Below are 27,512 nucleotides of genomic sequence, written 5' to 3'. Positions count from 1 at the left end.
TTGCAGGCCATTGCAGTCCTCAATCTCCAAACTGATCTTCCTGCCCTCCTCTATGCCCGGCACGACCCCCCTCCCCCCAGGGACGTGTCCAAGTTCAGTGGTGAATGAAGGCGGCAAAGGGCACCAGGAAGTGGTGGCTGCTACAGGGGTACATGCCTGGACTGCTGTGGTTTCACAGGGGAAGAGAAGCCCGTTCCATAGGTGTCTCACTCATGTACCTCCAGGAACCACTACCTAAAACTTGCCCTGGGGTGGAATGCTGATGGAGACTTTGCTAGAAGCAGCCTTTCAGTAAGGGAAGAAGGGGTAAGAGGGCTTGGATATTAAAAGGGACCAGAGCACTGTCTCCCTCCTAGTGTGTGAGTTTATGGATCCCTGTGCACACAGACTTCGTGCTGATGAGCTGATGTGAGTATGGTACACCCACATACTGAAGACTGATGTACCCCAGAAGTTTATTAACACAGCAAAAGACCTGTCCCCAAAGCCTGTGTCTAACACGTTTACCTCCCTTACCAGGAGGAGGAAATGACAGCTGCAAACCACAGCAGGAAGCTGGCCTGGACTTCCTTTAGTGTGCAAATACTAACGAGGGGCCAGGTATCTAGTCTCTCACCTTCCAACACGCATACACACATCACTAACAGATCACGGCACACACATCGATGCTGACCCTGAACCCAGTCTTGGAATTCTTCTCCATCCACAAAGCAAGCGATTTTTTCTCTCTCACATCCCCTTAGAAGCTGAGTCCCCTTCTGCTGATCCCACACTCTGGGATCCCGCTACCTAGGCAAGAACTTCAGATTTGTCTTTCTCGAGCATAGATGTTATTAACCTGCTGCTCTTTAATTCTCATAAGTGAACAAAAGGCTATGCATTTTGGGAAAAAAATCACTTGTATAATCTGGGTTATGAGGTATTATTTAAGCTCATTCATAGTTCTTGGTAGGCATTTTATTGGGGCAAAATGTTGACAAAGTTCTTAGCAGTGGGCCAAAGTCAGGATGCTTCTGGCAAGGGGATTTCTTGACATCTCAGGGTGATTTAGAGGAGACTGTTGTGGGGAGGCCAGGAGGAAGTCCCATTCCATCCCAGTGGTTCCCAAACTTTGCCGCCATTGAGGAAGACAATGCCCAGGTTGGACACCTTCGCAACTATGTCAGAGTGTCCAGGAGTGGGCACCAGGAACCCGTAGTTTTTGAAGATTCCAGCTGATTCTAATATGCAGCCAAATCTGGGAACCACTGGTCTGGGCACAACACTGCTTTAGAGTTGCCCAGCTCCCTTCTGTTTGAAGATATCATCAGAGCTCATTGATTCTGACAACAGGTCCACGAGGCCATTTGAAGAGGCTCCACCACACCATGGCACAGAGTGGGGACTCAGCCACAGAGAAGAAAAGTGGTCTAGGTTCAAAGGATGTCAGTTAGTGGTCAAGGCTTGGGACCTTTTCTTTCAGAGGAGGAGATGCTACTCCAATGGTATGCAATAGAACAGGACAAAGATGATGTTTTCATGTTAAAAATAATAAGAGGGTATGTATTGAAGGATTAATGAGTGGCCCCTTAGACAGCAGTCCCATCTTGGAGGGACAATTTCCAAAACAAACTACACGTCTACACACTGTAGTACAACTAAGGTACAGCTAAGGTATCAAAAAAGTTCCCCTTTTTGACTGATTTTTGCAAAGGCCAATGACTCTCCTGTCCCACTGGCTGTCCTGTCCCAGCCTGAGGACCAGCCCAGGCAGCAGGCATCCCTTTGCAGGAAGGCGTCAATGAAGGAAGGTGTGTAAATTGCACTGGCCTTTATGAAAGGGAATAAAGGCATGGAACACCATTTTCTCAGGCCGAGTCACAAGCTTCAGTAGCTCACCTAATGAGATTATTCCAACCTGGAGGCCAATTGGAAAAGCAATTACCAACCATTAAAGTCCCATTGCCTGCCTGCCTCCGCCCCTCTTCCTGAATCTATCAACCTGGCCCTCCTCTTTTGTTGTGTGTGGAGCCAGGGAGGAGGACAGGATGCCTGGATCTAGGCAGACTGCAAGGGCTCCCAAGAGAGTCAGACAGGAGCTCGCCCCTTGCTCAGTGATCATCTGAGCAGACTATTCCTAGACAGGAGAGGATTCACACTCATCATATCCCTGCGTGTGCCAGGCACCAGGTGAAATGTTTTTGTAGGCAGTGTCTCATAGCTAATAGTCCTTATTAGTCACTAGCTAATGCTAAAGACTCGGTGTGTGTGTGTTGTTCCTAGCCCGCCTCCACACTTGCAGACAGCATTAATAGATCACAGCACACATTCCTGCTGAACCCCAATTGGGTCTTGGAATTTCCCATAAGGCAGGGAGTGTCTGCTCTTACCTTCGCTTCAGAACCTGAGAGTGGGTCTGCTGAACTCACCCTCCCTGGGGGATCTTCATCTTTACTTAATGAAGAAGCTACTCCCCTAAGTTTGCCTCACCGGAAAACAGTATGCTGGAACTCCAACCCAGGCTCCTAAACCCGAAGTTTCTCCCAGGCCTGGTGTTCCGGATGTTAGGCTTTCCCTCCCCTCCATACCCCCGGACATGGCTACACCTCTGCCAGCATGGCTAATCCACCTCTGCCAGCATGGCTAATCCCTGCTTTTCCTTCAAGACCCAGTTGGCAGTCATGTGCCATCTTTATGAAGCTGCCGCTATTGCCTCCGTCTAAGCCCTGAGAGTTAGGGGTTCTTTTTCCTCTGTTCTCGTACCATCCTGGACACACATTTGTTAACTCCACAGAAAGCTTTTTATTGTAAAGCCTTATCCCTTACTTGTCTTATCCCTGTGACAGGGTGATGTTGTGAAACCTTAACAGATGTCACTTTGTTCCAAGTGCTTAGCATTATTCCTGCCTTCTCTCTCCCACACCAAGGGATCCGCAGGCACCAGCACATCCTTTACCAACTTTCCTTGAAGTAGGGCTACCAGGGCAGCAATGCCATGCAATGGGGTCAAAGGTCAGCTTTTGGATTTCACCATAGACTTGAAATCAACGAGACAACAGTTTTGAAGAAAAAGGCCCTCAGAGTGTCGCAAGTCACATCCAGGCTTAAAAAGACAAAAACGCTCTATGAGGGCCGTTCTTTCTCCCTGCTTGTCCATGAGCTGGAGGAGGAGAGACTCAGAAGCACAGCAAGAAAAGAAGATACTGATGAGCATTCTGGGGGGGCCAGAGGGAACCTACATTTGCTTCTAGAGTGGGGATGGTTGTCTGGGAAAGCGAGCAAGATGGGTGGCTTCCTCCATGTTGCTCCTGGGTGGCAGGAGAAGAGGAATGATGGATTCTGGGCAGGGAGGACCTGAGTCTGACCCATCCAGACTCCTGAGGCTCTATGTGAGCTCAGGAGAGCGTCAGGAATTCCTTGTGCCCCTAGGAGGAATGTGACAACAATTGAGAAAGAGCTCCAATGAGACTCAGAAGGAGTATAATGCGGATGGTCTAGGCAGACTGGATTTACCCCATCAGCCTCAAAAAAAAAAAAAAAAAACCCTAAAAAAAACCCCAAAACTCCCTTTCTTAGGATATTAGTGACATTTCCCGGGATAGAAGGGATTATGTTTCCTCAAAGGAGAAGTCAGCCTGAGCCCCTGAGCTGCAAACACTCTTAGCAAAGGGGTGACATCCTTTGCCCAAAAAGTGGTCCTCAACCCCACACTCTCCAATGAAGCACAGCCCCAGAATGCCAACAGTAAGACCGGGGGTTTGTTTGGTGGTTTATTTGTTTAAAGGGAGTGTCCTCTTTACTAGTAAGAAGGTGGTGGGGGTGGAAGATGACTTGACACTTGATATTGGCACACCTCATATTTTGGGTTTACAAGAGAAGTCATTGCCTGGGAACAGCTGCTTTCTCTATGACCACAATATCCTGTGAACCCACTAGCTGCCCAAGGTTGAATGGGCGGGAGAGCTCAGTGGAGGGAGAAGGATGGCGGTCCCTGCGGGGGCCTTCTCTTGGCCTGTCTCCCACTCCTAATTCTAACCTCTCATCTGGCTCAAATGTGGGTGGCCTCAATGGGGAATGGCTGGTGAAGCTTCCTCAGTGTGAGACAAAGGAGGAACAAAACCTGAGCAATAGACCACTTCCCAGCCTGACTAAAGTGACGTTGTATGTAATTGTGTGTGTGTGTGTGTGTGTGTGTGTGTGTGTGTGTGTGGTGTGGTGTGGGGAAAGAGAGAGAGGTCTAAAACATCCAATTTGGAGTTTGAGTTCTTAGGCCTCATGAGCAAATGTGACCCAGCCATGCATCATTACAAGGAGTATCTAATTTATTGATTGAATCCCCATAAATGTCAGTTAACAATGTTGCCATAAAATGATTGCCCTATAAAAGACCTAGAAGGGTTCTCTTGTGGGAATAAGGGCAGAGCGATGCTTCTGCACTGGATATGCAAACTGGAAGGGGGTTAACAAATTCTAGGACCTGCTGACTCAGCCAAAGTGGGTGGGAACTGACTGGCTCCATTTGCTTGTCTGTTGGGATTCTGTCCATGGGTTGCACCTGTGTGTAAGATGTGTGTGTGCACAATCACTCGTGGTCTGTGTGTGTGCCTGTATGGGAGTCCACGGGGATTCATAAACAAGTATGTGTGTACATGCATTATACAATATGAATCTGGTCTATGATTTTGTGTACTGATGCAGATGTTCACTCTGAGCTCCTAAAAGGCAAAGTCTATAGTTTCTCCATCTATGGACTCAATGATGACCACATAGATGTTTTATAAATGTCAACCAAAATGAAGAAGCAGCATGTGTGTGTCTGGTTGTCTCTGTACTGAGCCTTGTTGGTGTGTGTCAGATTGAGAGAAGTGCTGAGCGCCAAGCATGCGCCAATATTGGGGTGTCGACAAATATGTTTCTCAGGGAAAGTTTTTGCAGGGTTATGAGTTACTCTGTTCCCCAAAGACAGAGCCATCTCAGGCCCCCAAATTCCCCACTTCCCCATTGGTGGGGGTCCAGCTCCTGAACTCCCCCAGGAACCTGGCCAAGGCAGAGGCACCTGGGGAGCTTCAGACTCTGGCAGCATACACACTCCTGGCTGGTCCAATCTGGCCTATGGTCCCCGCTGCAGGCTGCCACCAGACATTGGGTCATTCTTGAGTTTTGGCACTCCAGCATTGCTCATGAAAATCCTGAATTGTGACTCTTCACCCCAAACCAGTTCTGGCCCATCCAGCCATATGTCCTCCCTCTCTTTAGTTGTGTTACTGAAAAGGTCTTGACTCCACCACCCTTCTCTGGAAAATGTGAATTCCTCTGACCCACCGGTCACCCCTTGGACAACCTTGACCACCGCTGCCTGGAAAGCTTCCATCCCTGGGCACGATGGCACTGCCCTGCTCACCTGATGACAATGATGTCAAGTTAATTTTCATCCTTTAGGATGACTAGCTGCCAGCTCATTACCGCTTCCTGAATTAATTGATTTGTCTTGGCTTCCTCTCTTTCCTCTCCTTGCACTCTAGTTCCCCAGAGAGACAGAGAGAACACTAGAGCTGGACTTGCTCTTGGCTTACAGCTGTTCCAACCCTCTCATTTACAGATACAGAAACCAAGGCCTAGGAAGGGGAAGTAACATGGGTCTACTGGAAAACTTATTTCACAGAAATCATATGAGTGCTTATGATATGCCACATCCAGGGGTAGGCTCACAGTCTACGGGGAGGAGATACATGTAGGTGGGCCATTATAGTCGAACGTGATGGATGTTAGTACCTAGAGAAGCACAGGGGGTGTGGGAACAGAGAGGAGGGGCTCCTACCCAGATGGAGGAGATGAAGGAGGGTTTCTAGAGCAGGTGACATGTGAGTCATTTCCTGAATAGGAGCTCACCAAGTGAAGAGGGTGAAGGAGTTTGGGCAGATGGAGAAGCTTCTAATCTAATGCACTGCTCTGGGCTCCTTTCCAGGGCACCTGCTTCTCATTCTTAACATCCCGAAAAGGAAGAGGTATAGAGGCATGGAGGAAAAAAGGAGATGAATCATAAAAGTATGAATGTATGAATGAATGCATGAATAAGTGAGCGAATGCAACCCTCATTATCAGCGTCCATCATGGGCTCGTGTATCGTGTATGTGTGCTCCTTCTACCTTGACCACGTCATCATTGTTCTCATGTTCTCATTTGACAGAGGAAGCAAATGGAGAGACTGAGGAATTTGAACCCAGGCCTGCCCAGCTCCCCAGCTGCCTTTTTTTTTTTTTTAAGATTTTATTTATTTATTCGTGAGAGACACAAAGAGACAGACAGAGAGAGAGAGAGAGAGAGAGAGAGAGAGGCAGAGACACAGGCAGAAGGAGAAGCAGGCTCCATGCAGGGAGCCTGACATGAGACTCCATCCCGGGACTCCAGGATCCAGGGATCCCCCCAGCTGCCTTTTCTGCTCCGCCCTGCTGTCGATGGCTGCCAGCCCCGTTCAGACAGCAGACGGGAAAAGCCAAACAGTAAGACTCTGCCCTCCCAGCGTTGTACACGGGGGCAGCCTTGTCCCTCTGCCTGAACTCACGTGCGAGAATCAAATGGAGTCTCTGCCTGTCAGCATGTTAATGGGGCCCTTACCAGCTCCCAAGCTGCTGAATCCTCATCTTCACTGGAAGCCAAATGAAGTTTGATTTCGAATTCGCCTCACAGAGTCATAAAGTGAACAGATGACTTCAGCTAATGCTCAAACCTCATCTCTGTCCAGGCTCCACAGCCGGGATGTCCCCCAGGCAGGCTTAGCTGAACTGATTGGGACCTGCAGCCTCGCGCCCCCACTCCCCAACCCCCCACTCCCAAGCAGCAGTGCATGGCACCCTATGATCACCCGGGAGAGCCTCAACGATGCCGATGCCCGGGTTCCACCCCAGAGGGGCTGACGTCCAGCAGGATCCCTAGAAGTCCTCCGGGTGGTGTGAGCAGCTGGGCTGAGGACCACCAGCTCAGGGTGCATCCTTATCTGAGACACCTGGGATTTAAATAGCCTCATGCTCTGACACAGACTTTTGATGCTTGCTCATCCTGACCTATGCTTCTGTTTTGTTCTGAGTGGGAATCCCTCTTCGGCCCCAGAAGCTCTAGGGCCGAAGTCTGTCTCGTCCCTGCTATGCTCATTCCACTGCATACAGATGGGCTGAGTCCCGGGACGACAATCTGTTCACAGATCTTACTGGTGGTGTCCTCTGCTGAGTCCTGGACCCTACCGGTCAGGACACTCCCTGCCATCTTGGGAGCAAGTATCATGAAATGGACATGGTGCCATCTGTTAGACAGGAAATTCTAGCCTGGATCCTCACTAGCTGTGTAACCTTCCTGATAGCTGGTTTTCTCACCTGTCAAATGGTTGCTACAGTAATTTATCTCTTTGCAACAAAAACCAACGTAAAATTTAGCATGAAAACAACAACATGGGGCACTTGGGTGGCTCAGTGGTTGAGCGTCTGCCTTCGGCTCAGGGTGTGATCCCAGGGTCCTGGGTTCGAGTCCCACATCAGGCTCCCCTCAGAGAGCCTGGTTCACCTTCTGCCTGTGTCTCTGCCTCTCTCTCTGTGTCTCTCATGAATAAATAAGTAAAATCTTAAAAAAAAAAAAAAAGAATCCACATTTTGGGCTGCACTTGGCAGGGACAGCTCATCTCTTCTCCTCAGCATCACCCAGGGGCTGCTTCAAAGCTGGGACTGGGGTCACCTGAAGCCTCTTGCACCCACATGTGACACCTGGGCTGGGAAGACTCAGACAGCCAGGGCCCGGCACCAGGGCTCTCCAGATATCTCTGTCTCCGTGTGGCCTCTCCACATGGTCTAACCGGCATGTGGCTTCTGGCTTAAGCACATGTTCTCCACGTTGGCTCAGAGCTCCCCAGGCTCGTGTCCAAGAGAGAGTCAGGTGAAGCCATATCTTTTATGACCCAGCCTCAGAAATTACACTGTGGCCCCTCCAGATCATTCTCTTTATCAAAGCCATCACACAGGTACCGCTGGATTTAAGGGGTGAAGACACAGAATCCTCCTCTTGATGAGGGTAGGGTGGGGTAGCGAGATTTGGGGGGAGCATGTGAGGCTGGAAAGTGTTCTTGTGGCCACTTTGGGAAAATACCCCTCTCACACAGAGAATACTACTATTCTACAGTACAACAGATTGTTTGGTGATTAAAAGGTACATTCTAAGCCCTTCCCTTAACCTAAATAGCATTTATCAGTAATAAGCCCTTTGCATCTATCTCCCTTAAACCTCACGGCTGCCAAAGTCCATCTTCTCTCATTTTACAGAAGGGAGAACTGTGGTCTCCCTCCAGAGGAGTGACGGGGCCAGCTCAGGCACACAGTGAGCAACAGGCCTGGATTTGAAGACGGTGTGGCTTCGTGGCAATCCTTCTCCACTGGGAGTGATTCTGTCCCAGGGCAGACATCTGACAATTGCTGGAGACCTGTTTTGTTGTCACAATCTGGGGGGAGGGGACTGCTACTGGCATCTAGTGGAAAGAGGCCAGAGATGTTGCTAAACGTCATACAAACCACAGGCAGCCCTCCCCCCAAATAAGGAATCATCTAATCTAAATGTCAAAAGTGCTGAGACTGAGAAACCCTGCTCTAGAGAGGGCATTCTAATCACTACTTTATCATAGGCATTGCTTACTGCTAGTTCATGCCCCCTTCCCCTAATTTCCTCGACCCTTCCAGCTTCATTTCTAGACTAGCCCATGGTTGTGTCCCTTGCACTGGGTTTGGGATTATGTATGGTCCCTACAATCTGGCACATCCTGCAAGGCCTTGTTTTGCTTCCAGGAGTCATATCCAGGGCTAGGTATAGTCTCAGGCCACCTCATCCCTCAGGGCCTGGGGGGCTGGCCTTGGCTGTGCTGTGAGGTGCATGGTGGCTCTGGCCGGCTGGGAGCCTGTTAGGTCAAAAGCCATATGTGATTTAAGAAAAGAGCAGGGAAAATGTTGTTTGAAGCCTGGGGCCTACATGTTCTGGCCCCATCCCCAGGTGCTCCCCGTGGAGGAAGAGGCAAAAGGCCTCCAGCTCCAGGAAGGAAGCTGTGTGGAGCAGGGCAACCAAACTCTTTCATATTTGCATCCACGTTCCTACAATGTAGTCAGCAGTCAGATATTTTAAAAGCACTACAGGTTAACCTTTAGCTCGAAGGTATGCTTTTGTTGGCCTCTCCTCAACTGCTTGTGGGCAAGCTGCCTAATGCGCATGGCTCAGACCATTAGAGGCTGGGCAGATGCTGGGTGCTGCATGAGGTCACCCTCCGAAGAGCTCTTCCTCTTTTAGGAAGAGCTAGCAAGCTGACAACAGGAGAGGAGATACATTCATTCCAAGACAATAACTGCCCTCAAGCTCTTGACAGAGAACTCCATTAATTCGGGATGTGGTCAAGGCCCGGTGCACCAAGGGTACCCTCTGGAATTGTGTCTTCTTCGAATGTGGCCACAGTCCTGACAGGTGGACCAAGTGCAAAATCAGGCATATCACTGCAGTTGGAAAATACTAATGCAAACACTGTAGCCTTGGCCATGAAGGTTGCAACACTGCATCAGTATGGAGTCAAATAAACTTGATTCTGAATCCTGGACCTGATGCTTACCTGCTGAATGACATTGGGCAAATCACTGGACCTTTCTAAGTAACAGAAAGCATCAGATACAATGAGTAGGAACTCAGAGTATAGACACTGCAATTATTCTGAATCCAGTTCTGCAGAAGCTGCAAATCTGATCTGGAAAGTAAACCGACTGGCATTCGTAGGATTTGTATGTTGCCTGAGGTTCAGGCCCCTGCCTCTGAACGTTCTTTGCTGGCTACTCTCCAAGAACTGCAAATCTTAGATACCTCTGGAGCCTATGGTCAGATAATGAGGCAATGCTGTGAATGTGTACTGCCCAATACAGTAGCTGCTGGCCACCCGGAGAAACAGAAATACGGTTACGGTCATTGGCTATTGAGAAACTGAAATGTGGTTGATGTGACGGAGTATCTGAATTTTAAACTATGTTTAATCAATTTACATTTAAATTTAAAACCGATACTAGATTCGCTTATTGGAAGATTTTAAGTACTTTTGGAACAAGTCTGTAGTGAACCTAGTTTTTCAACTGTGACTTTTATGAAATCTAAATGCAGAGCAAGTATTTCCATTGATGACTGAGATGAGCCGTCTGTAACAAAAGACACACAAGATTTTGAAGCCTTAAACTCATTATTAATCGCATTAATAATTAATAATCTCATTAATAATTTCTATGTTGGTGACGTGTTGAAATTGATTACATGTTGAGATACTTTGGATATTTTGGATGAAATAAAATACATTTTTAAAGTAACTTCACCTGTTTCTTTTGATATCACTTCAATGTGGCTATCAGAAAACAAAATTACTTTGTGGCTGCATTATGTTTCTACTGGTCAGTGCTGATGTAGACCACCTCAAAAGCTCTAAGTCTCCACTCCAGGCTGCTCCTAAATTCAGTGCAAAGGTTCTTCCTGGAGTTCCACATTGAGGATTAGAGCTAAAGTTCAGATGAACGAAGCATGTATGTGTGGTGACTGCACATACTTCCCTGTGGACCTTGTGGGAAGGTGTGACTGGGTAAGTCTGCAGGATCGGGATGGTCCTGGGTCTCTTTGTGGACCGTCATCTTAATATCAGCTCTTTAAAAATTCACTGTCCTTGGGGCACCTGGGTGCAGTTGGTTAAGCATCCAACTCTTGATTTCGACTCAGGTCATGATCCTAGGGTCCTGGGATGGAGACCCATATCAGGCTCCTTGCTCAGCGGGGAGTCTGCTTGTCTCCTTCTCCCTCTACCCCTCCCCCTGCTCATAATCTCTCTGTCTCTCTTAGATAAGCCAATTTTTTTTTTTAAGTTCACTGTCCTCTTATGCACATCACTTTCCCTTTACTGAATGTGTCTTATTCTCCTGCTGTCCCACCTTGTGGATATCCCCAATACTTCTCAGCTAACTAGCTTGATTCATTTATTGCCAACAGAGAAGAAGGGTGTTCCATGCTACTGGTCCCAAAGATGTCCTCTTCTACAGAGAGCCTTCTCATCCAAGTCTTGCCAGATCTAGAGAGCCCATCATTGTGGGGTCTATACCAACCTCTCAACATTTTACAGAGCAAAGTCTTGGCTCATTTCTATCTCAAGCTCTCTAGGCACAGCTGTCCTGAGAGGCCCACAAAAGTGTGTGTGCCTGAGCACATGGCCATTCCCAGTAAAATCCTGTGGAAGCCACAGGACAGGCAGGCAGCAGGTGCCACAAGTCAAACAAAGAGCAGAACAGCCAAGCTTGGGTCCCAAGTGCAATTTGCGCATGGCTTTGTGATATTTAACCAATCACGGAAAGAGATTAATATTTCCCCCATTTATTCCCCAAGTCAGGTCTGAAACATATCCATCAGCAAACTCATTTTCTCCCAGGATTACTGGCAACTGTTTTGCTTGTTTACTGAAGAGCAATGGTGGCCCTGATTGAGCCCATGCATCTTCTTTAGCTAAGGGGAAAAGAATCCTTAGAGGTCCCTAATCCAACCACTGCATTTCTCAGTGGGGGAACTAGAAGTTGCAGAGTAAAAAGTGACCCCTTTCAGCTCTGAGGTCTTGAGACACTGTGGTACTAGTCTTCCAATTTTGCTAAGAATGTGGTAATATGTAGAGGATATCTCATAGGATTTTGAAAGAGATAGGGCTTGATCCTGGCTTGTCTATTTAATGACCATGTGTTTGTGACCAAGATGCTTCTTCCCTAGGCCTCAGTTTTGTACTCTGGAACTGGAAATGATAATGCCTATTTCCTGGATTGCTTTGCAAGCACACAGAACCTGATGTGTAGTAAATGCTTGGTCAATAGCAATCTGGTCCTCAGAGCTGCTATTATTCAGCCCAGAATATCTGTTAGTGATTGCCTTATGAGCTTCTGAAAAATTAAAAATCTATGAACTCCCAATCATCTTTGGTTTTATTTCAGTACATCATTGGGGCAAATGCTTTGGATCTCTCAGCCTTGACTATTTCTGACATCTTTAGTTAGTGAAGGCAACTGAATTCCAGATTTAATGTTATTCTTTGGATTGGTGAGAAGAGGGGAGAGAATCCTAAGTCGTGCATTGATCAACAGCTATGTTCACTCTTGCTTCTTTCTGACTCTTGTCCTCATTCACTTCAGGGAGGAAGAAGCAGACATGGCAGACAGAACGTTCATGTGGTATGCTGTTAAGCCAACCAAACAGCCTGGCAAATGGAGGTGAGTGGGCATTAGCTCTTCCCAGGTCTACTCAAAATTGGGGAATACTTAAATCCCATCCCCTGGATCATGGCAGCAAAGACATTGTTCTCCTAAAATTTCAGGGATCACTTAGTTGCAAGCAGCATGGTGGAAAGTGGAGAACTGTATTCATAAATTTGGGTTTAGGTGTTTAACCATTAACTCAGTGGATGGTCACTTGCTAGGAAAATCTGAGCTTGTTTTTATCTTTGATGTTCACCTGAGTAGAGAAGTATCTTCATGTAGAGAGAGTCTGTGGCGTGTGGACAGGAAACTCGAGTTTGGTTCTAGAATCTACCTGTGACTTTCTCTGTGACCTTGGGGAAAAGTTGGCTGGGCATCCTAGAGACATGGAAAGGAACAACATTATTGATCCCTTATTCCTTACCCTGTCCAGTAGCAGCGGCTTTAGGAGTCCTGCTTCTCCTCAAGGCTACAGGGTTAACTAACTTGCCCCATCATAAAAGGTTAATAGTGGCCTATCCAGGAGAGTATTTAACCCAAGTCTCTCAGTGTCTGAAACCCACTATGCCCATCCCATCAGGTCATGCTACATCTTCAGAAGGCAAAGTCTGGAAGGACCTAGACAAATGACCATGGGAATTCATGGACCTGGGGAAGGCTTAAAGACAGAGCCAAGGTAAGTTTAGGAGCAGATGTGTATCTGGAGTCCAGATTCAAATGAGTGCCTCAGAGCCCATGCCCCAAAGAGCCTGCACACCTTTCAATCTCCATGCTTTTGTAAAGTGGGTCCCAGCCTGCAACCATGTCTAAGAGCAAGGGCAGTAGGCTGCTTCACTGCCTTATGCTGATGCCACTGTCTCTTTTCTGGTTGGCATTGGCCACATTTCTTTTGGTAGTTTATTTATGTGTGATTTCTGCTTCTTTAGTCACTGAACTTTTCATCTGTACATTGTAGATGCTGGACCACAAGAGATGAACAACCCACAGTCCCAGACCCCTTCCGGGTTGGGTTAGAAGTGGAGCATCTAGATACTCAATCCACTCTCCTTTCCATGCTCAAGCACTTGGAGGTTTTCCACTGCTTGCTGTTCATCACTCCTTGAACTCCACCCCATGCCCTCAGGCTTGCTCTAGGTCCTGTCTGTTGGTTTATTTGGCCTCTGATCTGTTGTAGCTGCTCTGATATTTATATTCGTGGATGTGCCATTCTTCTCTGGGTCTGCCTTCTCCCCTGTCCCCTGACAGATGCATGGGGCTGAAACTGAGGTGAGTGAGGTGTTCCAAATCAAGGCAGGCAGGCAGAAATGAGGATATGGCTCAGAAGAGTGATACAAAAAACAGAAGACACACAAATTGTGAGGAAATGCCTATGGTAATCATCTGTGGATGAGAGAGGGGCCCGGAAGCTAAGATTCCCCAAACCAGAGGTCTCAGGGCTGCAAAATGGCTATCTGAGACAACAGTAGTATTCTGGTCCCTGAATGCCCCAGATGAACTGATGTGCTAAGGTTGGGGGCACTGGTTGAGACAGAAGATAGCATATCTTTCCATTTGGGGCCACAGGCTACAGAGAAGGATGCCTGAAAGATATACTATGAAGAAAGAAATTGAAGCCAAGGCTTCCAATGACCATCTCAGACACATGCCAGCAGTTATATAGTCTTTGCTTGTTTGTTAGAAAAGAGGTAGTGCGGTAATTACAAGTGCAGGCTATTTAATCAGATTCAAATCTCAATTCTGTCATTCACTTGATACTTTCCTTTAGACAAATCACACCATCTCCTTGAGCCTCCATTCCTCCATTGGTAGATGACAATGATCCTTTCCCCACAGGGCTGTGGAGTGTTGAAGAAGATGATATATACAGAAAGATGGACACAATGCCCAGCACAGAGTCAGTACTCAATAAACACTATTGTCATTATATGATTCTGGAATGAATCATATAATTGGCCATGCATTTTAATTCTTTGTCATTTCCCTCCTCCTCACCTTCTACCTCCTCCCCAGTCCGCATTTGCTTCCTATAAACTGTGGCTATAAAAGCATACAATAATCGTGTCTCTAAAAGCAGAAAGGTGGTTAAATCAATTGAGTAGAGAAGATAGGGTGAAAAGAGCCGAAAGCAATAGGATGGGTGAAAAGGAAATGATCCTTGAGTGTGCTGGTCAGAAAAAGATACATAGGATCCCCTCTGAGCCAGAGGAGTGTGAGGGTTCCCTCCCTACAGTAGGCCCTGACAGAGGCAGCTTCGCACTCCAACCAGGATGTTCCCTGGGTTTCCTACAGAGCTTCACGCATACATATCATGCTATTTCCAAACTGCATCATAGCTAATTAGGACAAGCTCTGCCCTGATCCAGAAAATTCGCAACTTACTATGCTTGGCAGCTCACCATCACTTACCCTCATTCAACATGTTTCATAATCTCATCATGGGTTTTGGTGAAATTCATGAGTGTTTAAAGGCCCCAAAAGGATAAAAAGCTATGGTGCCTTTAAGACGGTAAAGCCTAGGAACAAGAGAACCACAAAAGAAAATTCCTAGCTACCGTTTTATCCCTAAAAGCAGCTGTATCTAAATTTATCAACAAAATGTAATCTGGAAGACATACTGTATTCCTTTAAAAGATTTCTAGGTGAATTTCAGTTGTTTTCTCCACTTCAGTAATAGATATATCTAATTAAATACTTGAAAGTCCATTTAATTTTTAATTCAGGAAGTCATTCATGATAGAGGCAATTTAAACAACTCAGGAAAAACCTCAAACCCCAACAAAATTCCATTAACTACGTAGATACTTTAATGGTACATTTAACTAATGTTGAATTATGATGGGTCCCTGTAGAGGTACCTAGGCAGTGTATCAATTCCCTTTTGGGGAATCCAAGCTTTTAGCTTTTAATGATCAGTTCAGTTGATTAGATTGACACAGTGCAGCGATCAAGGTTACCTTTTATAGTTCACTCCTCAGAAGAACATTTCCTCTGGCCTTCCCTTGAAATTCAGTGATCCTGCAGAGCTTACGTAAGTGTGATTCTTAGAACCTTCCTATGGGTTCATTTATTTGCCACCTTCCTGGCACGTGACAGAGGGCATGGAGACATCTGTGGGAGTGGGGCATGATTTTGAGCTGCTGCTAATCTGCTTCTAAAATTGGGGCTATAGCATTTGTCTCCACCCATGGGCCCACCAACCACATGCAGGCTTCAGTGATCTTGGCTTGAATTTCTTCATAAGGGTCCCCTTGCCCTTGAACAGAGATAGATTCCTGGGGTTGGAAGAACAATGGGGATCATCTAGCATGATGCTCTCATTTCATCAATGAGGAGACAGACCCAGAGAGGGTCTTCCTTTCTTCTTGACCAGGAAGAAAAAAAGAGCTGCAGCACAGGTGTTCCACTTTCCTTCGCATGCTCTTACACCCTTCCCTGCCTTGGCTAGGCCCTAAGCACCGAGGAGAGTGCAGACTGGATCTGCCCTTATGATCTGATGTTCATGTCCAAGGAGTGGAGTGGGAGAAAGAGTGGAAAACAAGCTAAATCACGAAAGATAAAATTCCATCCTCAAGGATTTCTATGATAAACTTAACGGAGAAGCAGAACAAACACACTTGAAGCAATTAGGAGAAAATTATAAGACAATATATAATTAGGTGCAAAATTACATGGCACAAAAAAATGGAGAAAGCTTTATGTATTGCAGGAGACTGAGAGTCTTTGTGAAGGAGCTAGACACAGAAGTGACTTTGAATCATGTGGATTATTGAAGGGATGGATTTCTTTTCTGTGTGTCATAAGTAATATGAATGTTTAATGTGACTCTGGAGTCACACAGCTCTCGGAAACTTTACTGAAACTCTATAAACCTCAGTTTCCTTACCTATGAAATGGGAATAAGAAGCCATAATATGCCATCATAAGGGATGTGGGTTAAAGTGAGCTCCTTACATCAAGAACACAGCACAGGGAGTCAATGACTGTCTGTTGGCTAGTATTTACTTTATTGTAGTCCCACAGGACTAGGTCCCATTGCAACCCAAATTCCTTCATCTGTTAAGCAAGAGCCACCAAGTGACAACATGCTGCAGACTTCCTTTTACCTGATGATACATAGTCTTCTCTTGCCTGCCTTGTCTACAGATAAGGTTATACAACTTGGGTATGTCTTTGATCCATTAAGGCTCTCCTTAGAAGGTAGGGTGGGGGATTTAACATCATTGGTGTCATGATATGAAAAGAGCTCAAATTTATCTAGAAACCTTTTAGGGCTCATGGGCAGGTGCTGCCCTACAACTGAAATATAGAAGGAAGAGATAGGCTCGTTGCATCAGACGCCCAAGGAGAATGCATAAATGACTGATGAAGGTTCCCTGGCAGCCTCAGTAGGTCCTTCTCTCCTTATAGCATGGAATATGAATGTAGAGATGAACTTGGTATAAAGTATGAAATGACTGAGTGAGAGAGCATGAACCGGAAACAGACAGTACCACATACACTGATGAAGGACATTCCTTTCGGTCCCCCTTGTGATGGTTCATTGCTCACTCCCAGTGAGAGGGAACACAATGCACACAACAAAGACTCTGAAAACTCTAACAGTTGGACCACCCTGAGTCTTCCTGCACAGGGCTCTCAAGGGGCACTGGCTACTCAAAATTAGGGAGAAGGAGTCTAGTGGATTAAATCCCAATTTTTAAAGTCGTGCTGGCAACATCGGTAGGGATATAAAGCATCTGTCTCAGAGCCTGGGCTATAGCAGGTATGCAACAAAATGGTCAATATCTTCCCTAGACCAGAGTTTTCTGAGATGGATATGATTGAGCTAAACCAGGATAAACTACAGTAACTGGTGGTTTCCACTGATAGCCTGACCCTACTTGTGACCTCAGGGCTAAACATTAAAGAGAAGGGCCTTCCCTGAGAAGGAGACTCCACGTGGTCAAGAAAAGTATGGCGCTTAAGGATGAGGGGAAGGTGGATTCGATTTAGCCTCAGTTATTTTTTAAAAAGCAGAAAGGTCAAAGTTTACTGCAAATCTTTTAAGAAATGGTCAAATACATAGAAAACGAGTCCAATAAAGGGTTCTGGAAATGCTGACTCTTTTTTCCTGGTTAGCTCAGGTTCTTGCTGTCTGTGTTCCCACCATGAACGACAGGAAAAATATCCCCAAATAAGAAGGTTCCCTTCACTTATTCTCAGAGACCGTCTGGATGGGGAGACACCTGATACTGCTTACAATCATGTGGAGGAGAGAGCTTCCTGAGCAGGAGGCCACAGCCATGCAGAGGAGAGAGAATGGGGGAATTCCTGAGGCTGTGGGGAAGATTAGGAACAGAATGTTATAGGATTGCTTCTAGGCAGGGCATAATGTTAAACATTTTTACTCAGAGCTGTTTATTGAATTTTTTTAATCTATAGAAACATAATCATTTTAGAATTAGAAAATATCACATAGCATCTAACTTTCAACTCAAAGCAGAAATATTTGCTCTGGAATCATTGAAAGGGAGGCAGATTCTGCTGAAGCAGATCCAAAAAAAGGGATTTCAGTATATTCATAGGCAGCTCTTCCCATAATTTGATTTAAAAAAAAAAACCTATCCCACTTGTCAGAAAGCTCTTCTTTATATTAAGCTGAAATCTTACCTCTGCAGATTTTATCTTGGCTGGTAGCTAAGGTCTACTACAGCATGATGGCTTGTCCAGACCTAAATATTCCATATTGTCATTTCTTTGGTAACTTCTAACTGCTTCTCTTGGGTCTATTTCAAGGGAATAGGAAGTGGGGTGACTCTGGCATCAACTTCCTCTTTTCCCTTTTGCCCTTTTTCTTGTCAAAATAAAACAAGGCCCTTCATCTGTTCTTGGCCTGAGTTGATGGGGAAATGAGTCCCAGTTGGGCCTGAAAGCAATCATGTGGCCCTCCCTCCTCTAACAGCTAAGCATCTAGTAGTATCGTATTTTCTTACAGCATCTCCCTCGTGGTGTTTTATAATGTATTTGCATTTCAAAAGTAATTGCTTAGGAGTTTGGCTGTCCTTTTGAGAAAATACTGATGATCCTGTATTTCCATTTGAGCATAAATTATGTTGCCCCATCCGCCCCCCTAGTTTGGAGTTTTGGGGCCCCGTTCACTACCCCGTCGATAATGGAGAACTTTCGCCCACACAGGAGATGGAAATAGATTGTGAGTGCACAGCCTGACGATCCCTCCTGGCTCTCGTGTGGATTCATCATCTCCTCAAGCACCAGGGAAGTTTCACCATACCCACTGAGCCCCTGCTTTGGCTCAAGCCTGGTGTGAAGTTCTAGGCTACCCTGAAGACCAGGGCACCCTTCCTTCTCTTGAGGGGCTGTTATTTCTATTCTGTTTGGAAAGAACATAACCTGGCAGACTGGTAAACTTGTTAATTCTTGGACCCAAAGTTAAAGAAAGCTCTGGGAAAAAGTTTTGGTCAGAGAAATTTCTAGTCTCTGATTTAATTCAGGAGCTGCCAGTGTTTATGCATATGCGGGCACTTAGCTACATTTGCATCCACATCAGACTCCTCCCTGCTGACAGCAGGCCTGTCTCTTGGAGGGTACAGATGTAATTATCCTTTCGCTAGTGCATGGCACACTGTCAGGGTTTTGCTCTAGAAGAGAGAAAAGACCCAGAAACAAGTCTGAAGAGGAGAGGAAAGGGAAGGAGAAGGTTGCCTGTTCTGTTGACTTGGAAACCCTCCCCTTAGGAGTAGCTGCAATATGCCCCACATGTCCTTCCCAGGCTCCTTCTTCTGTCCTTTTCCATTCTGTTCTCTTTTTGCATGTCACCAAAGCATCATTATAGAAGATAAGGGTAAGAGGGGATCAAAGGCATGGTAGCCCACCATAGCCAACAGAAAGGGTATAACTGGTGCTACTTCTTATCATCATCTTAACTCCTCTCCAGATACCTATTTCTAGCCTTAAAAGATGAAGCTTGATCTATGTGGCTGGTTAAACATTTTGTTCTTTTACTCTTCCTAGATGTAGAAATAACATAATCAAGTTTTGACCTAAATACACTAGCTAAGTGGTATCAAAATATAGCTGTTTTTGTGAGTGGCAAGAGAGACAGATCCTCCACAGGTCCTGTCATCTCATATCACCCAAGAAAATCTAGACATACACAGAACCACGTCTTGAATCAGTCACAGCAGGCAGGGGATTTCACTGTGCTGGTAACACTGAACCCAACGGCAAGCTTGTGGTCACCCAGAAAGCCTAATGAGATGCAGCTTTCTAGACCACAGCAGTTCCAGACACTGGAGTGCTCCACTGGCAGCAAGATGGAGACTGCATATCAGGGGTTGAATGCTATCAAAATCACCCTTCATTTACACCCGGCCAAGGAGTCTGCACCCAACTAGTAAGCTGCTGCAATGCTCAAATCTTTAGCATCAGCCAGACTGATACATATGCTACCTTTAAAAAGTGCTGTGTTGATTCTACTCATCAAAAAATAACTAAAGATGAAATTAAATATATTTTTGCCACATTACCCAGTAGCTTCACTTCTGGAATATAGTTGCTCCAGTTCAATATGCAGAAATCTATTCCAGAGAATAGATTTTGAAATACACACCAGAGAAATTCCTGGGCAGGTTCTTTGGAAGGCATGCATGAAAATTTCTTTGGAGTGTTGACTGTTATAGGGGGCAGTTAGAGCCAACACAGACATCCATTGTTAACAGACAAGTAAATAGATTTTAAGGAATATCATGTCATAGTTGGAAGAAGCTAGAATACATATAGCATACATCTTCATCTGTGTGTGCATGCGTGCGTGCGTGTGTGTGTGTGTGTGTGTGTTTGTACAAGGCCCAGCTATTGGAGCAGCAGGAACTATGCACCTTCTCCATCAAATAGGCATGGTAATTATTTTAGGTACCAACACCATGATGAAAAGTGGAAGACAACCAGACAACAAGTTAGTCTTGGCTTTTTCTCTCTGAGATTTGGCTTCTTCATCTATAAGGTTAAGATCCTAGTTCTGTTTCCCAAGCTTATTGGTGGTTCAAAATAAACCACCGCATACAGGTGGTTTAGGAAATTTGACACACTTGCCACATCTATATAAGCCATTTTCATTCTTGCTAAAGTAGTATAGTCTGCTGCCAGCAGAAGTTCCTACATTGTTCAGATTCTAGTCACTACCCTTTCCTTCAAAGCCCCTTCTAGGCAGAGGGGATGTCATAACAGAGCCAGGGCATAGTGTGTCTCAGCAACTGTCCATGAAAACCATACTGTACCTAGGAGAGCACTGAAGTCCTACTCTCAATACCTTCTAGGAAAGTTTCCTTTTTGGATGACTCTCCTTCTATTGGAGATGTCTAGGAGCCCAGTGAATAGGTCCAGGTCCAGGTATTGTTTTTTGAAGGCTTCTCTTACAGATGGTTCTTCTCTCATGTGAAGCAAGATAGATGCTGGCTGGACCACAGCCTTCTCATCACTGGCAGGACTGTGAAGGGCCATCTGGTTGAGGAAGGGAAGTCTCTTCCCTTGCAAAGGCAGTCGGATTTAACATGGGAGAAGGAAATAAAGGGAGTGAACCTCCAAAACCCTTAACCTACTGCTGTTTCTAGGCATCAGGTAACCAGTGAAGTATTTTTATGTTATTTTAGAAAGACATAAAATAACACCATTTTTACCTTTTCTTACTGCAAAAAATTCATCTTTGCCCCAAGAGAGTGCTGCCACTGTCCCTTGGCTGAACCAGACTATTATTCCCAGGGATTTAAGAAGCTTCTGAGAGCCCTGCTGTGCCCAGGTATTGTTTGGTCCATCCCACTGGCCACAAGGTAGAACTCTGGAAGACCCTACTCAGGACAATCTTCCAAATAAGAAATAACTCTGTTAGGTGCTTCCATTCACATTCTCAGCAAATACTTACTGAATCCCTACCATCTGCCAGACACTGCACATAATGATAATGAATAAGGTGTGACCTCTGTTCTCATGGGACTTCCACACTGTGAGGCTGTTATTCTAGAGATCCCTTTCTTTCTCATCTGAAATTAGAATCGCTGTAGCATAATGGTTTAGGGTGTGGGCTCTGGGCCGACAAGGCCCGGGTTCCAGTTCTGGCTTGACCAGTGATGGGCTACGTGATCCTGGACAAGTGACTTCATGTCAAAGGGAGTTAATTGCAGTACCCATCTCATAGGCCTGCATGGAAGGCAAAATACACTGAAACACATATAAAGCACTTAGAACTACAGTGGCACATAGTGAGTACTCAGTAATTTTCCCCCCTAACTATATCCCAGCAAGATTCTTCTGCTTCTAGGCCAATTCATTTTATAGCTCTTGCACATGAATTGCTAATTCCAGCCATCAGTCCTTTATATAGATTTTTATTTCTTTCCCACTAATTTATGTCTATAAGTGATTCTAAGCTCTAATCTCATTAACTCTAAAAGATCTTTTCTGATAAACCCCAGGTCATTTTAATTGTTCTTTACCCTTCCCCTTTCTCTCTGCAGACCTGTTCTATCACACTTAGGGTTATACAATATCATCCCCTCTGGGTTCAGAAAAGGCAAGTCACTAGCAGAAGATCACACAGCTAGCTCTTAATGCTAGATGCTAGGGCTCAAATTCTGGTCAGCCTGATTTCAAATTCTATGACTTTTACTATGTTATTCTGGTTTTCATTACATCGTACAGGACTCTAATAAAAAAATACTATTTCAATTACTGCTATTATATTGAGTGTTCATTATCTTCCTTGTATGGGGTAATGTGTGTGTATATATAAATTATATACATAGTATATATGTATGTCTGTATGTAACATATACATGTAATATATATCTGTAATAATATATATTATACAATAACATACCTGTAATATGTGTAATATACATTACTGTCATAATACATATAAATTTGGGGTTTATGAGGAAAGACTTCTTAGAGTTGGCAAGATTTGAGCTCTTAGAGCAATTTGTAGACATAAATTTTCATATATTATGTAATTAGTATTATATATAATATATACCTATTAATTGTATAAATTATATACCTATGCTATTATGTATGCTTACATACTTACACATATGTAATGCATATACCTACATATATACCAGTGTAATATAAATATGTATATATGTTTATGTATATACTCATTTAACCCTTGCTTTGAGAGGAAAGTACTATTATTATGCCTAATTTATAGATGAGGAAATTAACTCTAGGAGAAATTAAGCAAGCTTCCCAAGGTCACATCATGAAAAAAGATGGGATTTGAATCTGGATCTGTCAATTTGTATCTTTTCCATTGTTTGTACTTCACAGACCTTACTACACTGGTGACTCAATGGTTAAGGCAAAATAAGTAGTAATTGAAGGGATCAATAAATTACATATGAGTTCCTACAACTTTTGTTCATCTTCTACACCTATTAGCTGAGGTGAAAGTTCAATGCACTTTAATCTGGTGTGCATTTTCTGGGCCCCCTGGTGTGTGATTGGTAATATGGTATGTAATATAAGCCTTCATTTAGATTATAAGGCTTCATCTCTCTTTGGTTCTGTCAAATTCCCAAGTGGTGGCAAGACCTGCTGCTTTAGACTATGAACTCTCTTCATGGTTCATTGGTAGCTGGGATAGTCCTGAAGGGCCAAGTATTTGGGGTCTTGCTTAATCAGGGGTCCCAGGTTGGCCCTGAGTTTCTGTTTACAGTTGGTTCTTAAAATATTGGGGGAATTTGAAAAAAATAGTGCTATCCAGCAATAAATTAAGCCAGTCCCAACACTCACAAAATCCATAATGGTGTAGATATCCACATAGACCTTAATTGTGATTTAATAGTGTTTACTGTAATTCAGCTCCAGGGAAATGTACTTTCAATTAACCAGTATAAACACAATGTCTACTTACCCCATAAATGTTCTCCTAAATGTGCTAATTAAGGCCTACATCCAATGAGTTTCATATTATGCCCTCCTTTTCCCCAAAACACCACTCTGCTCCAAGATCACCTTACTCTTATCTCAATTGTTGGCATAGTGGTCTATTGTCTGCCTCCAATCTTGCCTTAATTCACCCTCCATGATGACTCCCCTTGTTTAACCACATCATAACTTCTGGCCCTCATGCATACTCCTCTGTAATATGGCCTCCAATCTACCCACTGGTCTCATCTTCCACTTTTCACCACTATCACCTCACTCGAGCACTCCTACATCCAGGCCTTTGTTCCTTCTGTTTCCTCTTTTGGAACTACCCTTCCCACTATCTGTTCACATGAAAATCCCCTCTCCTTCAAGGCCATCCTCAAGACTCCACCAAAAGCATCTGGTAATTTGTCTGTTTGAACGTGGATGTGGCTGATTTATCCTTCTCTAATGGAATTTGGGATATATATGTCTGTCACTTCTACAACAAAGACTGGGAGTTTTGGTCCTATGTTTTCATCTCTGTACCTTCACAGGGATTGGCACATAGATGGTTGATAAATGATTGCTGAGTTAAACAGAATCACAGTGAACAGATAGGAAGTAGAAAAGACAACACCCAACTGCTGGGCTCTTTGTGAGACAAAAAGACTGGGGCAGTCACTAAGGTTCCTCCAGTGTGTGAGTATTGCTCCTGCTTAAGTGAATGCCAAGCTGAGCTTCTGCATTTATGATTCATCCAGATCTTGTTCTTCACCCCTAAATAGTGTTTGTAGTTATTCAGTAAGACCCTTAAGACTTGATCAAATATCTGTTGACATATCCTTAAAGTATCTTCTCGTATATAAGTAACTACAAATGTCAATAAAATTTCAGCAGTAGTTATACGATAGGACTTGAGTAGGGAGTCAGGAGATCTCAGCTGTAGCCTCAGAAATATCATTAAATTGCTGCAGAACTAGGATAATTGGAGCTCCGTTATTTCATTTTTGTGCCTCTGTACACAGCAAAAGTGAGATAATTGGATGGTGAACAGTATGGAGCCTTATGATAGCATTCAGGCTGGGGATCAGTGGTCTGCCATCCTGGTCACCCATTAAAATCACCTGGGGCTTTACAAAGGGCACTTTCTGCCCTACCCCAACCGACTGATGCTCTCTGAAGTTATCACCGAGGCATCAGAAGATCTTTAAGTTCCCCCAAGTCATTCCAAAGGGCAGCCAAGGTAGAAAGCAAGCCTCTACTCTAGACCAATGCCTCTCAGATTTTAATGTGCATACAAACCACCTGGGGAACTCTGCAGAGTCTGATTCCTTCTGTCTGAGGAGGGACCCAAGAGTGTGCATTTCTAACAAGCTCCCAAGTGACTCCAGTGCTGCTAGTCCATGGACCACACTTTAAAAAGCAAGACCCATTTTATTTTGTATAAATTCCTCAAGGGGCTTTTCTTAGAAAGAGCCATATAACCAACCACAAGATGCATTATTGGCCCCCATAGGTGTCTCTGAAATTTAGGTGCTAGCCACTCTTCAGACTCAGAGTTTCTAATTTCAGAAGAACCTAAAAAACTGTTCCAGAAGGCAATCAGGGCAATTAGGACGGGTCTAAAGAGAGTCACCACAAAAACAGATGCTTAAGAGACTGTAGTAAATAGCTGTGTACTCGGAAACATTGGATAGATGCTACTTTAAGGCCTCAAACTATAAACTAGCCATTGCATCCCCAGGACCCAGAGTCCCACAGTCTTAGCATTCTCCAAATCATCCTGGCAAGGCCCAAATGAATTCAGACAACACTTACTGATCCTCCATTGTGGCCATGCTTATGTATTTATTGTCTCCCAGCCCCAGATTCACCCTTCTACATTCTGCTATATTATTCTGGGCCTGAGACTCTGCAAACCACTTTTCTCCTTTGCTCTCTGATTCTAAGGGGGCCCAATCATCCCAGTTCACGCACAACCCTCCCCGTTTTAGCACCTCAAGGTCCACATCCCAGGAAACCTTTTACTTATTCTCGCCTGCTTGCTATGAGGTTCTGCAAATCAGTGTCACCAGGAGGAGATTAGTAAGGGGAGAGAAGGGGCAGTCTTCTTCCTGGTTCGCTTGCGTTCCCGTCACCGCTATGCCAGCTGGTGGCAGGTGCCACCCACTCAGCATTCAGGGCCAGCTCAGGGCTCCAATCAGATGTCACAGCAGTTCAACAGTGTCCCTCCTCAGATGTTCATGCCCCAGCCCCATAGGCTCCTCTCCTGAGTTTCTAGACTCTGATGATCCACTTTTTCCCTTGTTCCTCCAGCTCTGGGGGCGAGTTTCTATTTCTTGCATTTCTCATACACGTGTTACACCAGTGTGCTCCATTTAAACCTGTCTAAACATTTTTAATATGTTGAATTCCTTCTGATGATATGCCTCGTCTGGTTTTCCTGGCTGGTTTCTGGCTGGTATATCTGCTCTGTGCCAACTACTCAGCTGGGCACTGGAAATTTTAAGGCAAAGATGGCACAGCTGCCGCCCTCTAGTGGGAGGATAGATGAGTGTACCTCTATTACAGTGCAATGTGATAGGTGCTGAGCCAACTACACTCAAGGTGTCAAGGGAGCCCAGTGCAAGGGGTTCCCAAAATAGGGATCTGGGGAAAGCTTTCTGGAGGAGGTGCTGTTTGAAATGGATTTCAACTGGGGCCTTCACAAAATGAAGAAAAAAGCAATGGTCTTTCAGGTAGAGGGTATAGCCTATACCAAGGCATACAGAAGTGTAATAGCACAGCATCCTCTAGGAATAATTCTCCAGAGTAAGGTAAGGCCGGTGGATAGAGGACTAGTCAACAGTCCATAGACTGACCACTCCAGTTGTCTTAGTCTTCTCAGGCTGCTACAACAAATATCATAGGCTCGTGGCTGATATCACAGTTCTAGAGGCTCAGAAGTCCAAGATCAAGGAGCCAGCTGATTTGATTCCGGATAAAAGCCTTCTTCCTGGCTTGCAGACAGCTGCCTTCTTGCTGTGTCTTCACGTGGCAGGGAGAAGAAATGCTGGCGGTCTCTTCCTTTTTCTTACAAGGGCACTAATCACATCATGGGAGCTCCACCCTCATGACCTCACCTAGACCCAATTACCTCTCAAAGGTCTCCCCTCCTGATATGATCGCACTGGGGCTTAAAGCTCAAACATGAGTTTGGGGGACAGAAAATTCAGTCATAGCAGACCCTTAGTGCTAAGTTATTTGGAGTTGATCCTGTAACTTTAAGCCATTAATAAAAGATTTTTAAAAGGGTCCATGCCAGGGCCTTATTATCATGTCTATAGGTGGTTCCCGGGGTGGTCAGGTGGGAAATTGAGAAGGAGAGTTGATGCCTGTGAGGAGTGTGGCTTTTAAGTGAGATATAGCTTAATTTTACAGGTTGGAAACCCATGGTCTATGTTGTAAGAAACAGGTGGATGTCTTAAATCAAGCAGAATTAAAACCTAGGTAGGTCATTGCCTCAGGTATGCGGGGACATAGATATTTACACACACGCAGAGTCACAATTATTTGGTTGAAAGAACAGAATGGTTTCTTCTGAGAAGAGCATCTTAATTTGTCATGAAGAGGGGGTGGCCATTCTGATGGACAGCTACACAATCGTGAAGGCTCCAGAAAGCATGCTCTAGGCTTTAGAGCAAATGGATGATCCCTTAATTTTCAGGGACCCAGAAGCCACCGGGACAGGGAAGGTGCTTGAAAAGAAAGAGTTAACAGGTGAGGCATGGTCTTTTTCTAAGGCCAGGTGTAGACAACAACTAGAAATACAAAGGCAAACAGAAGGAAAATTCTCCAGCGAGCGGGGGAAGGTGTGGGTGCGGGGGCCAGAGGTCCTCGCAAGCAGAGTTTCCGGTTGTTTTGGGAAATGCTGTGAAGGAGTGAAAAGGCTAGTGGGAGGCTGGGACCATTTAAATGTACCTTTTAATATTTTTTCCAATTAAAGTCTGAAAGCCAGCCTGTAAGCCTAAAGTGCTGGAGGCCGTTAGCCACCCAAGGGAAGGCAGTTAGGCACAGATGGGCCACAGCTACAGAATTACAGTAAGTACACGTCCCAGGTCTAGAATGTTTCCACCACTGGGCCCTGTTCGATGTTAAAAGGACCCATTTTGAAACCAATCAAAGATAATGTCACTTCACAGACTGAAAGGCAGCCAATGGGAACATGCTGTCCCCCAGGGAGGGTCCGCACAGTGTGAGGAACATGGACATGCTCCAAGGGCCACATTTCCTGGCATAAACCCAAGGGAGAGGGAGCCATCGGGCTTCCTGAATGGCCATTCCTGGTGTTTTGATCATCATCACAGGATGTAATTG

The 27,512-nt window shown here is 45.1% G+C and overlaps 1 protein-coding gene across 2 annotated transcripts in view; it reads right to left on the bottom strand.

Annotated features, from left to right (window-relative positions):
• Nucleotides 1-27,512, bottom strand: part of ASIC2 (acid sensing ion channel subunit 2) — a 1,001,679-nt gene that overhangs the window by 713,552 nt on the left and 260,615 nt on the right. The gene's annotated exons all lie outside the window — the stretch shown is intronic.

The sequence above is a fragment of the Canis lupus genome, chromosome 9, assembly GCF_011100685.1.
Source record: "Canis lupus familiaris isolate Mischka breed German Shepherd chromosome 9, alternate assembly UU_Cfam_GSD_1.0, whole genome shotgun sequence".
NCBI classification, from domain to species: Eukaryota; Metazoa; Chordata; class Mammalia; order Carnivora; family Canidae; genus Canis; species Canis lupus.
This window is presented reverse-complemented; position numbering and strand designations above follow the sequence as displayed.